This window comes from Gastrolobium bilobum, unplaced genomic scaffold (assembly GCF_033153095.1).
Source record: "Gastrolobium bilobum isolate Gb01-03AN ecotype WA unplaced genomic scaffold, APGP_CSIRO_Gbil_v1 utg6129, whole genome shotgun sequence".
NCBI lineage: Eukaryota > Viridiplantae > Streptophyta > Magnoliopsida > Fabales > Fabaceae > Gastrolobium > Gastrolobium bilobum.
Genome location: NW_026895895.1, coordinates 990371 through 999445, shown reverse-complemented (window position 1 = coordinate 999445; position 9075 = coordinate 990371).

Sequence of the window (9075 nt, the reverse complement as noted above, 5' to 3'; positions counted from 1 at the left end):
TTTCTGATAAAATTTAGGTGCATGGTAATTGAGAATTTTCATAAATGTCTCACATAATAATCTTGAAGGCTCGCTGTGAATTGAGCTCAGCAAATTAGTAAGTACTTCTTTGTCCAATTTTTATTTGAGTCATTATGTGTGGAGTTACAATTATTACTTTAATGAAAAAGTTTCTATACAACCATTGTACCTATATAATATGTCGTTGTTTATCAATCTAATTCATTTACATTTTCTATTTTCTTTGTAGTTCATAACTAAAATTATATATGTACAACCATATTAGCCAAGAGTTGCCTTAAACTAATTGATCTTTCCTTAATAATAATTGTATAATTTGGGTTTAAATTTATGAATTTCCTATCAGCAGACATTATGTAATTTTATAATGTATCGTTGTTAAAATTAGTGATTTGTCATCTTAAGATAGGAAAAGTGTTCTCTCATCCTTTACTTTTCATTAATTTTCAATAATTTTTCTTTAGATGTGCAGGGCTTAAAATTACATTCCTTTATTTATTCAACAAATATCTAATTTATTATAAAATTTATATATTTTAAAACAAATAAATAATTAAATTATATGAATTTAAAAAATAAATCAATAACTATAAAAAAATGAAATTTAAAACATGTTTTGAAACCAAGTCAAAAACGGGTCAAGTCGAATTTGATCCACTTCAGAAACTAAGTCAGACCTACTTCAGAAATCAAGTTAGGTCAAATCTGACCTGGTTCTGAACTAATTCAAAAAAATTCAAACCAAGTCAGACCTGACTTGGATCAAATTAAACTAGATCGGATTAAAATACCTAACCTATAAAAATTAAGTTGGGTCTAATCGACACACAAACCTGATCCGACTTGACCTATGCACACCCTAGCCACACCACCTAGAACTGCTTTATTTTGGTTACCTTTAAGTACAAGGATTGGTTTGGCCCAAAACGAATTGGGCTGATAGATGGACTTCACGGGACACCTGAAACACACTATTCCCACTCCCGGTTATAGGAAATTTTGAGGGCCCGGTCTACAATAAGCACCTTGATGTTCTAATGAGGATAGGAGATATTTTGAGGGTGTGCGGTTCACGTTATGGACAAGGATGTGCTTTCCTGTTTGATACAATCTTAGTCCCTAAGCATACGTGCCTAGGCTATGTTGTTTTCAACTCTATCACTGCCAATTTGTATACTGATTCTTAAAGTTAAAGGTGTCTCTGTTTCCATGACAAAAAAAAGGAAAAAATTTAGTGTGCATAATATTTTTTTCATAAAAGAGAAAAAATTTCAATGTGATGGGACAAAAGTGCTGAAATTTTTTCCAAATATGAAAAAAGGGGTACCCAACAAAAAATGGGAGACATTATACAATTAAAAAGGCAAAAGTTTCATAAAGATATTTTAATTTGGATTTATTGTTTTTTATGTCATATAAAATAAATTTATCCTCTACACTCAAATAAAAATGTATATGATTTATATTTTTTTTTTCTCTGGTTTCTCTTTACTTGAGTCCACATAAATTTTACATACTTTTACATATGTAGAAGATAAATTTATCTCTTATAATATAAGAAATATTCAACCGTTTAATTTATTCCTAAATATTTTTTTCTATTTCAATTTCAATTTCATCATTAGCGTTACTTTCAATCTTTTCCTTTAATTCCAAAACTTATGGTATGACCTGTACATGAAATTGATGGTGCGAAAATGACACCCCAACCCCAAGGACTCTTTCGGTGGTCATATGTTTGTGTCACACTGCCACTATAGTCTTAATAATAGCCAAATACAAAATACTCGTGAGTTGATTATTTATTTATTGTTCCAAACACATGCATGAATTATTGAGTTGATTATGGTATGGTCGTTGCGATGTTGTGCTAAGCTGTCAGTCACCAAACCAACCAGCACATGAAAAGATCAACAAATCTCTAGAATTTGTTTACTTTATTTAATTTGTTGGGGATTGTAAAGTAGTAATTAAGGGCAAAAACAATTATTATTGTTATTATTTTGTTTTGGTAGAATAAAAGAGAACTAAAAGTGATCTTAAGTTCAAGTTCTCCATATATAATTATGGGTGATAAGTTTATCCTGTTACTAGTGAAAATTTATCACTTGAAACAAAACAAAAAAATTGGGATCCACGAATTAAAAAAAAAAGTGAGGGAATGATTTTTCAGAGAAACGCATTCCCCTAAAATAATATTAAAAATTTGATTAAAATAGTTTTATCACCTTGTTATCCATATGAGTCGAATAATTAATAAATCAGTAAAAAATTTAAAAAAAATGATGAATAAATAAAAGCACAAATTAATGACTTTATAAAGAAAAAAAAATCTGGTGTTTTCCTGTCCATATTTGGATGGTAGTGATACAATCGGTTAAAACTGAAAATAGTGAGAAATTTACTTCTCATCACTAAAGAACAAATATATTTCATAAACGGATGAAACGAAAAAGTGTAATATTACAGAACTAAAAGAAAAATAGATAAATTTTTTTTACAAAATTAAACAAATACATTAAATCATTTTATCAAAAATAGTTCTATCTATCTAACATTTTTCTATTATTAATTATTAATCCAAAATAAATCATAAAGGTCATATTTCTCGTAGTTTTGTTATGGGAATTTAGTTAAATAATTACATAATTTTCCTTAATTTATAATTTTCAAAACATGTTTGTTACTTTTTTTAAAAATATATATATTTAAAAATTTTATAATAATTAAATAATTTTTGTAAAAAAATAAAGTTCAAAAAATCATTTTAACACTTTTTTACTTGAAAAAATTATACCATAAAAATACTTTTACTCAAAACTAAAACCAACACCACTCACAAAAAAAAAAAGAAGCTTCCTGCAACCAAATTAAGCCATAGCTATCAGGCCGTAAAAGACAATGATTGAGTAGTCACGTCAAAATCCTCCACAGTTTTTGCATTTAAAAGACCTATGGGCTCCCCTTCATTGTACCAAAAAAAAATAAAAAAGACCTATGGGCCTATGGCCATGTGCTCCTTCCAAGAAAACTTGGCTTCTTTTCTTCACAGGGCATATTCTTTAGTAAAAGGCGAAAGAATAGTACGCTGCTCTGTGCTCACCACGCGGCTCAGTTTAAATAAATTTTGATGTTATGGTTGCACCACGTGTAATACCACGCGGCTCAGTTTAAACAAATTTTGATGTTATGCCCGGGCACCAAAGATGTGTAATACTCTCATTAATAAAATACACTGAATTTTGATGCAAGAGTAACATCATAGATTTATTCGCTCAGTTCACAGAGCATATTCTGTTTCAACGACTCATCATTGCAACAAACAATCCGTGCCCGGGCAAAGCGAAACAATGACCATAAACACTTTTTGGAAGAACGAAACTGCTTAAAAATGTCATTTTCATAAAGCAATAATTGTACACTTTGGATCCTTATAATTTTTGTTAATATTCATACTCTTTATTTTATTAAAATTTTGATTTTTATCATTTGGTATCAATCTTTAAAAAAAATTATTTGAATTTGAATTTTCTATTTTTTATTCATCAGAAGTAAACTAATGGTTTATATTTTTATAAATAATTAGTCCTAATAATTCAATTTATATATTGATCCTTGAAAATCAAAGTTTTAAAAATATAAAACTTTCCCCACCAAAAATAAAATTAAATAAAAGTATACAAATACATATCCAAAATATAAAAATAGAAAGATAAAGACAGATGTAGCGAGAATAAGAATTACAATCTAGGGATAGGACCTCACCAAAAAAAAAAAAATTAGCGATAGGATAAGCGTGGCCAGAAAAATATAAGAAAAGTCACATACAGAATAATCCACGTACCACAAATGCCTTATCATGAAAACGTTCGAAAATAATTCATTCATTAACACAATTTTGATAAATATTGGTGTAAGAATTTACGAGAACCAACAACTCTTAATCTTATCACTAAGAATCTAAATGAGCTAGATTAAGTTAGATTTTGATCTAAAGAGTAGAGTTGGCAAATCGTACCTACCCGCCAAAAATGGAATGTTTTAGGTTGACCCGCCTCTTGAAAATTAATTGGAAATATCGATCTATTCTATTTTATGGTGGGTTATCCCATTTTGAAAATTAAAAAATTAAAAAAAGTAAATTTTTATAATTTTTAAATATTATTTTAGTTTATTTTACACTTCTTATAATTTTTTTAATCTTAAACCTAAATGTATGTTAATATTTGGTCAGATAGTATTTAGTAATTCATTTTTGCCACCATATATGAACAGCCTTTATCATAAATAAAATATTTTCTTTTTTATTTTTCTAGGGAAATATTAAATTACAAGTTTTGGATATCACAAAATGTTAAAATAACAAATAAAATACTACTTGAAAGTTTAAAAACAAAAAGAATTGGCCCGGTGGGGAAACCCGCCCTGCGACGAAACTTGTTGTCAAAATTAAGAATACGATGGATACTGGTGAATTCTCATTCATTTCATTAATCATCCTTAGCCTTGAGGGAATTATATATAGTGGAATAAAATAACTACTCCTAATTTTAAGAAACAAAAAATATAAACAACTAACAGAAGATACAAACAGCACTAACAACCTAACAGTAATCTTACTAACCAAATCCTATGTTCCTTATCTCTATTAGATAGCAACAGATTACAACAAACATTTAAAATACAATTAACAAATCTATTCTTCAACACTCCCCCTCAAGTTGGTGCATGAATATCTATCATGCCCAACTTGTTAATTATTTTTCCGAAAGCTTTGCTCGATACAGCTTTAGTCAGGACATCAGCCACCTGTTCTTCAGATTTGACAAATGGAAGTTGTATTATTTGTTGCTCTAATTTCTCCTTGATGAAGTGTCTATCTACTTCCACATGCTTGGTTCTATCATGTTGTACAGGATTGTGAGCTATTTAAATGGCAGCTTTGTTGTCACAAAAAAGTTTCATTGGTTCATCATGATTGATTCCAATATCTTCAAGAACATTTCTTATCCATAATAGTTCACATATCCCGTGAGCCATTCCTCTGAATTCTGCTTCAGCACTTGACCTTGCTACAACTTTTTGTTTCTTACTCCTCCAAGTCACCAAGTTTCCTCCCACAAAAGTAAAATATCCGGATGTTGATTGTCTTGTGGTTTTATCTCCTGCCCAGTCAGAATCAGTATACCCCTCAATAGATATTTCTCGATTTTTTGCAAACAGCAGCCCTTTTCCAGGAGTCCCTTTCAGGTATCTTAGAATCGTATAAACAGCATCCATGTGTGCATCACTTGGAGAGTGCATGAACCTACTCACTACACTAACTGCATAGGAGATGTCAGGTCTAGTATGTGAAAGATATATAAGCTTTCCAACCAGTCTTTGGTACTTACAAATGTCAGTTGGATTCTGGTCAGGATAAATAGCAAGAGTGTGATTCATTTCTATTGGAGTGTCTACTGGTTCACAAGCTAACATACCAGTTTCATTCAATAAGTCAAGAGTATATTTTCTTTGAGATAAGCATATACCTTGATCAGATTTGGCTACTTCAATGCCTAAGAAATACTTCAACTGTCCCAAGTTTTTCATTTCGAATTCTCTTGCTAGCTGTCCTTCCAAGGCTTGCATCTCTTCTATATCATCACCAGTCAACACAATGTCATCAACATACACAATTAAGATTGATACCTTGTTGTTCTACTGTTTGATAAACATGGTGTGATCAGAGTTGCTTTGTTTGTATCCAAATTTTTTCATAGCAAGTGAGAACCTCCCAAACCAGGCTCTTGGGGACTGCTTCAGTCCATACAGAGCTTTTTTCAATTTGCATACCAAGGTTTCTTTTAAGGGACCACAACTCATGCCTGGAGGAATATCCATGTAGACTTCTTCTTCCAAGTATCCGTTAAGGAAGGCATTCTTCACGTCAAATTGTTTTAAGGGCCAATCTTTATGAGCTGCTATGGATATAAGAATTCTGATGGTATTTAATTTGGCTACGGGAGCGAAAGTTTCCTGGTAGTCAATCCCAAACTTTTGAGTGTACCCCTTTGCTACCAACCTTGCTTTATATCTATCCAAGCTGCCATCTGACTTGAGCTTTAAGGTAAAAACCCATTTGCATCCTATACTCCTTTTTCCAGTAGGTAGTTGGACTATATCCCAAGTAGAATTTTTTCCAAGGGCTTCCATTTCAATCTCCATAGCCTTCTTCCATTCGGGGTCAGCCATTGCATCCTGCACACTTGTAGGAATACATATACTAGATAATTGGTTAGTAGCTAATGCATATGATTTGGATAGCTTCCTTGTTGACACATAATTTCCAATTAGATATTTGACTGTGGTATGTGGATTAGGTTCATATAGTTTTTTTGGAATACCTTTTGTAGTTCTTTCTGACCTCCTTAAACTAGGAGCAGGTTGTATGGGACTAGAAGGATGAAATGTACAAGTGTTTGGGTCAGAAATTACCTTAGTTTCCATCGGTTGCACAGTGGTTTGGACATCCAGAGAGGGTTGCTCAGCTGTGGGTATTAAGGTTGATGAGTGAGGAATTGAGTTCTCTTGTTCTGTGTCATGGAGTCCGAAGGTAGAAGGCTGACTATTTTGTAAGTTTCTCTGGATTTGGACAGACACTTCTCCTCCACAATCAATCTCCCCCTGAGGAGAAGGAGACAAATCTCCCCCTGAATAGAAGGGTTCGGATTCCCTAAAGGAAACATCAAGAGTAACATGTATTTTTCTAAGAGAAGGATCATAACATCTATACCCTTTTTGAACAGGTGAGTAACCAACAAAAACGCATTTCTTAGCACATGGGTCCAATTTATTCCTAAGGGTTTTAGGTATATGAACATAAGCAACACAACCAAACACACGAGGTTCAAGGTTGGTGTAGTGGGGAATTGAAAAAAATGATTCGAGTTTCTGTAATGGGGTCAGAAAGTTTAGTGCACGAGAAGGAGTTCTGTTAATCAAATAGGCAGCATATACGACTGCCTCACCCCAATAATATCTGGGTACATTCATTTCGAATAAGGATGCCCGAACAACTTCGAGAAGGTGTCGGTTTTTACGTTCGGCAAGGCCATTTTGTTGGGGTGTGTAAGGACAGGAAGACTGGTGTTTAATGCCATGGGAAGTAAGATATTCAGTGAAGTTAGAGTTCATATATTCAGTTCCATTGTCAGATTGTAGGGTTCTAACAGAGGATTGGAATTGAGTCTTAATCATATTGCAGAAGGCTGTGAAAGCAGGAAAGGCACCACTTTTGTTTTGTAACAAGGTAATCCATGTCATTCAGGTGCATTCGTCAATAAAACTAATATAATACAAATTTTTTGAAAGAGTTGGAATTTTTGCGGGACCCCAAATATCAGAATGTACAATTTCAAATGGAATAGCACTTTTATTCAAACTTGGAAGATAAGTAATTTTGTGGCTTTTGGCCAATTCACAGGTGCTACATTTAAAGTGAGATACAGGGACAGAAGAAAATAAATTTGGAAACAATTTATTAAGATAACTAAATGACACATGACCTAATCTACGGTGCCATAACCAAATTTGGGAGGTAGTCTTCGATTCTTGAAGGGAAGTGCAGATCCGAGAGTCCGGAGTAGGAGAATTGCAGCGGAGGTCCAAATAATAGAGATCACCAACCTTAATTCCAAAGCCAAGCGTCCTCTGTTGGGGGATGTCCTGAAACAGGCAATAAGAGGGAAAGAACATAACAGAGCATGCCATATCAGAGGTGAGACGAGAAACAGAAAGGAGATTAGACGTCAGGGAAGGGACACATAATACAGAGGATAGGGTTATTTCAGGGGTCAACGAAATAGATCCCTGTCCGGTAATGGGAGATGTTCCTCCATTAGCTGTACAGATAAACGGCTTAAAGGAGGACTGGAAATTACAGAGTAAAGAAGCTTCCCTAACCATATGGTCAGAAGCACCAGTATCAATTATCCAAATAGCATTCATACAATGTGTAGAGAAGGCAAGAGGCTTACCTAGGATGCTGCTCTGGACGACGTTGGCCGTGGGAAGTGATGGTACTGCATCGGCAACAGTGACAGTGGCTTTGGGAAGAACCTTCTTCCGTGGACGTTTGGTGAAATCCCACCAATCCGGGTATCCAATCAATTCGTAGCAACGCTGCTTCGAATGGCCTAATTCGCCACAGTGGGAGCAAGTGAAGGAGGGAGGTTTGGGGTTTTCATGGTCACGATGAGGCTTGGGGTTCAGAGAGGGATTAAAACGGGGTTGATGAGTGAGGAGGGCAGAGGTATCAGGTGAGGGTTTGGGGGTGTTCATGGTTTGTCGTTGCTGGGAATCTTTTCTCACATACGCATAGGAGCTTCCGAGGTCGAGCTTGGGATCTTTACGGAGTATTTCACTACGTACCTGATCAAAGTCAGAGACAAGGCCAGCAAGAAAAATATGGACGTGGATGCGAGAGAGGGCTAAGTGTTGGTGAACTAGATGAGCAACAGTTTCAGAGGCAGAGGTGCGGTGGTCGATTTCTTGGAAGATGGCCAGCAATTCGGAGTAGTATATGGCAAGGGGTCGTCCGTGTTGCCTTGTGGTGAAGGATTTCTGGTTCAAATCAAAGAGGCATGACTCATCTGAGCCATCATAAAAGGTTTTGGAGGCAGCCTCCCAGATTTCAGAAGCGGTCTCCAACCGGAGGAAGCGTTGCATAAGGCTGGGATTCATGGAGTCTATAAGCCAACTTTTGACTCGTTTATTGTCGGTGATCCAAGATGCGAGGGATGGGTCATCAGGGTTCGGTTTGGGAGTATCACCGGTGAGGAAACCGGTTTTGTTGCGAGCACCAATCCTCATATCCATGGGTTGGGACCAAAGGGGATAATTGGTTTCGTCAAGGATGACGGTCAGGGGAAGAGGAGAGTGGTCTTGGTGGATAACAATGTTTTGCGGTGGTGGAAGGGTGGTGTGCGGCGGAGGTTCGGTTTCAGATAGTGGGAATGGGTTTTCCATGACGGCGCAGAGGGGGGGGTGATGTGTTTAAGAGGGATTTAGGGT